Source organism: Callithrix jacchus, chromosome 10 (genome assembly GCF_049354715.1).
Source record: "Callithrix jacchus isolate 240 chromosome 10, calJac240_pri, whole genome shotgun sequence".
NCBI lineage: Eukaryota > Metazoa > Chordata > Mammalia > Primates > Cebidae > Callithrix > Callithrix jacchus.
The window spans coordinates 10693510-10698576 of record NC_133511.1 but is presented as its reverse complement, the minus strand read 5'-3'; the positions used below and the strand labels follow the sequence as shown (position 1 = coordinate 10698576).

Genomic DNA, 5067 nt, shown 5'->3' with positions numbered 1-5067 from the left:
CTTTCATTCATAAAGCACACATGGAGCCTTCCTTAAAAATATGTCAGCAGCTCCTTTACTGAACTCACACTGTGGACCCAGCACTGCCTTAGGCTTTATGAGACATGATTCTGGCACTCAAAAATCTCATATTCTAACTGGGGTTAGTGGGTGATAACGGTTTGGATCTGTGTCCCTGCACATTTTCATGTTGAAATATAATTCCCAGTGTTGGAGGTGGGGCCTAGTGGGAGGTGTTTGGATCATGATGGCTGATCCCTCGTGAATGGCTTAATGCCATCCCCTTGGTAATGACTGAGTTTATGACAGATTGGGCTGTTTGAAAGTGTGTGGCACCTCCCTCCTCACTCTCTTGCTTCTGCTCTGGCCATGTGATATGCCTGCTCTTGCTTTGCCTTGTCATGAGTAAAAGCTCACTTAGGCCTCTCCAGAAGCCAAGCAGATGCCAGTGCTATGCTTGTGCAATCTGTAGAACCATGAACCAATTAAATCTCTTTTCTCTCTATGTTACCCACTCTCAAGTATTGCTTTGTAGCAATACAAGAATGGCCTACTACAGAAAATTGGTACTGAGGAGTGGGACATTGCTATAAACATACCTGGAAATGTAGAAGCAGCTTTGGAACTGGGCAATGGGCAGAAGCTGGAAGAGTCTGAAGGATGCAGAAGAAGACAGGAAGATGAGTAAGAGTTTGAAACTTCTTAGAGGCTTCTTAAATGGTTGTGACCGTAATGCTGATAGTGATATGCACAAGCAAAGTCTAGGCTGCTGAGGTCCCAGATAGAAATGAGAAACGGATTGGAAATTGGAGAAAGGTTACTCTTGTTATTCTGTAGCAAATAATTTGATGGTTATTATGTCCATGCCCTAGGGCTCTGTAGAAGTTTGACATTAAGAGTGACAACCTAGGATATCTCTTGGAGGAAGTGTCTAGGCGGTGAAACATTCAAGATGTGGTCTGGCTGCTTCTAACATCCTGTACTCAGATGCAGTTGGAATTTATACTTAAAGGGAAAGCAGGACTTAAAGTTTTGAAAATTTGCAGCCTGGCCTTGTGGTAGAAAAAAAAGCCCATTTGCAGGGGAAGAATCTAAGTGTGCTGGGGAGTAACCACTTATTAGAGATATTTACATGGGTAAAAAAATGCCAGGTGCTGACAGCAAAGACAATGGGAAAAAGGCCTGAAAGGCATTTCAGAGATCTCTGAGGCAGCTCCTCCCATCACAGGCTCAGGAGCCCAGGAGGGCTGAATGGTTTCATGGGCCAGGCCCAAGGCCCCACTCTCCTGTGCGGTCTTGGGAAACTGCTCCCACATCCCTGCTGTTTCAGCTCCAGCCATGGCTCAAACGGCTGCAGATATAGCTCCAGCTGCTGCTTCAGAGGGTGCAAGCCATAAGCCTTGGAGAGTTCCATGTGATGTTAAGCCTGTGGGCAGGCAGAGTGCAAGAGTGAAGGAGGCTCGGCAGTCTCTCTGTAGACTTCAGAGGATGTATGATAGAGCATGGGTGCCAGGCAGAAGCCTGCTGTAGGGGTGAGCCCTCACAGAGAACCTCTACTAGGGCAGTGATGAGGGGAAATGTGGGGTTGGAGGCTCTACGAAGCCCTCTGGGGCACTGCCTGGTGGAGCTGTGAGAAGGGGGCCACTGCCCTCCAGACCCCAGGATAGTAGATATACTGGCAGCTTTACATCTTGAGTCTAGAAAAGCTGTAGGCTCTCAACTTCAACTAATAAGAGCAACTGTGGGGGCTGAACCCTGAAAATCCACAGGAGTGGAACTGGCCAATGCCTTGGGAACCCATCATTTGCTACAGTGTGTCCTGCATGTGGGACATGGAATCAAAGGAGATTATTTTGGAGCTTCAAGATTTAATGACTTAAAGATTTAATGGGTACCAGACTTGCATGTAGCCTGTAGTCCCTTTGTTTTGGCCAATTTCTCTCTTTTGGAATGGGAGTGTATACCCAATGTCTGTACTCACACCGTGTCTTGGAAGTAAATATGTTTTTTTTTAATTTTATAGGCTCATAAGTGTAAGGGACTTGTCTTGTTTCAGACTTTGGACTCTGGACTTTTGAATGATGATGAAACAAATTGTGACTTTTGGGGAACTATTGGCAGGATATGATTATATTTTGCAATGTGAGAAGGACATGGGACTTGGGGGGCCAGGGGCAGAATGATATGGTTTGCATCTGTGTCCCCACCAAATTTCAAGTTGAAATATAATCCCCAGTGTTGGAGGTGGGGCCTAAAGGGAAGTGTTTGGATCATGGAGGCAGATCTCTCATGAATGGTTTAATTACATCTCCTTGATGAGTGAGTTCATGCAAGATTGAGTTGTTTAAAACTGTGTCACACCTCCCTCCCTACTCTTGCTCCTGCACTGGCCATGTGGCATTCCTACTCCTACTTCATCTTCTGTCATGAGTAAAAGCTCCCTTAGGCCTCTTCAGAAGCTGATCAGATGCCAGCATCATAATTGTACTGCCTGCAGAACTGTGAGTAAGTTCAATCTCTTTTCTTTATAAATTATTTAATTTCAGATATTCCTTTATAGTCAGGCAAGAATGGCTGAAACATTGGACTTTCAAGGGAGACACTGGTAAACAAAGTGACACTGTGAAAAACCAGGTGCTCACATAGAAAACAAATAAGAATCCAAAGCATGATAGAAGCTGTGCTTCCATTTCTAAGGCCTTGCTAATGCTTTTTCTTCCACTTTGAATGCCACCCTCTTCCTTTAGAAATTCTGCCCATCCTTAAAAACTGGCCCAATGATGTCTTCTTTAAGAAGCCTTTTCTTATCACTCTCGTCAGACTGATCTCTCTCAGCCTGTAGGCTTACCTTTTTTTCTGTACTAATTCTATGGACATTGTTATATATGGGTTCATATTATAACTATTTACATATATTAGGAAAAAATATCTCCTTTAGTTCCTGAATGGCCAAAACTAGGTTTTTTGTTTTGTTTTTTTTTTTTTATCTTGGGATGGTCCACCATATCAAAAACAGTGTCATTCATTTATTGGGTAGGTGATCCATATGTTTATTGAATGGGTGAATCACAGGATTCATCCATTTTTGTATAAAAGCTATAAAGAGATTTGTATTATTTGTTACAGTTTACTAAGACCTTCCCCATAGATTATATTTCTTAATTCTCTAATGTAGTGATTATCATTTGTCACCTTACATATCAGTTAACCCTGGATCAGAGAGGTTGAGAAACTTGTTTAATCTCAGAAAGCAAATAAATGGCAGATCTGACATCTAAACCCAGGTCCTTTGGCTCTACAAAAAGGTCCAGCACTCTTCCCATTTACTCATTCTATTTTTAAGACATTTATTCTATTTAGCATCATTATTAGACTTTTACATTTAGTAATCAACAGCAAGCATGCAAAAAATATATATACATTAAAATTCTTTGTTGCAATGCTTTACACTTTCCACAGAACAGAAACTAAAATAACCCATTATACAATTAGTCACAATTACAGTCCTCACGTTTTTTGCCCACACATGAGTATTTGTCTGAAACATGTCTTCTTTGTAGCAGCTAGGCCCTGCCACCACTGTGCTTGACTGAGCTCACAAATCTGTTGTGACCTGTAGCTTCCCTGCCACTTCTCTGGCTCTCCTCTCCTGCTAAGCTGTGTTTCCTAATTAAAATCTTCTGCCACTGCCATAGCTGCTGCTGCTACTGGAATCGCCATAGCCACCTTGGTTTCATGGTTTGGCAAAGTATTGGCCTCTACCACCTTTGGGGCCAGAGCTTCTGCCTCCAAAGTTTCCTCCCTCCATGGGTCCAAAACTTGAAGACTGATTGTTGTAATTGTAGCTTCCACGATCTCTAAAACTGCTTCCATCATTACCAAATCCATTATAGTCATCTCTACTGCCACCAAATCCACCACCGCCATGGCTGCCACCAAAGCCACCACAACCACTGAAGTTTCCTCCATTATCAAAGTTGTCATTCCCACCTAAACCACCTCCACAACCACCACCAAAGTTTCCAGAACCACTCTTTGGCTGGATGAAGCATGAACCATCTGTTGCTTTGACCAGGCTTTCCTAACTTCACAACTGTGGCCATTCACAGTATGGTGTTTCTTAATGACAGTCTTATTCACTAAGTCATGGTGGTCAAAGGTTATAAAAGAAAAGCCCCTTTTCTTGCCACTGCTTTGGTCAGTCATGATTTCAGTCACTTCAGTTTTTCCATGCTGTTCAAAATCATCTCTTAGGTGATGTTCTTCAGTGTCTTCTTTAATGCCACCAACAAATATCATTTTCACAGTTAAGGGGGCACCTGGTCTTTGAAAACCTCTTAAGATAGCTCTCTTTGGTTCCACAACTCTTCCATCCACCTTGTGTGGCCTTGCATTCATGGCTGCATCCACCTCCCCCACAGTGGCATAGGTGACAAACCCAGAGCCTCTAGAATGCTTGGCGTTTGAATCTCTCATTACCACACGGTCCGTGAGTGTTCCTCATTGTGCAGAATTGCTCCTCAGGCTCTCATTGGTTGTTTCAAAGCTCAACCCTCCAATGAAGAGCTTCCTCAGCTGTTTGGGCTCTTTAGGAGACCCTGACTTAGACATGATCACAGGGAGAAGAGACTTTAAAGGCACTTCCCCGGTGGCATCCACAGGCAGAAAGGAGCGAGTTGATGAACGTATCTCTTCCTTCTACTTTTTATAGTTATTTACTATAGGGTTTATTTAAATGGATTTAAAAATCTTTAGTAACTGCAAATTATAAGCATCGTGAGGAAAGACTATTGAGGCTCTGAGTATTCTTGAAAGACTAATGTAACAAGTCATTTGTATATGTTTTAATGAATCTGATGCCATTTTAAGAACCGGTATCACTGATGTTCCATTGGAAGTCTTAGATTGGGAATCTCTTCAGATGATAAGGTTCTTTATCTCTCTTCAGAAAGATGTTGAGTTCTTCTTGTAGGATTTTTTTCCCCTTCAACTATCAAACCTGAGTTCCTAAGTTAGTGTGCTGTGATATTTGATACATCAGTTGATGTTTTTAATAAATAAGGCTCT

The 5067-nt window shown here is 42.5% G+C and overlaps 1 pseudogene; it reads right to left on the bottom strand.

The window, feature by feature from the left end:
• Positions 1–3670: 3670 nt before the first annotated feature.
• Positions 3671–4611, bottom strand: LOC128929040 (heterogeneous nuclear ribonucleoprotein A1-like; annotated as a pseudogene).
• Between the last annotated feature and the right edge of the window lie 456 nt (positions 4612–5067).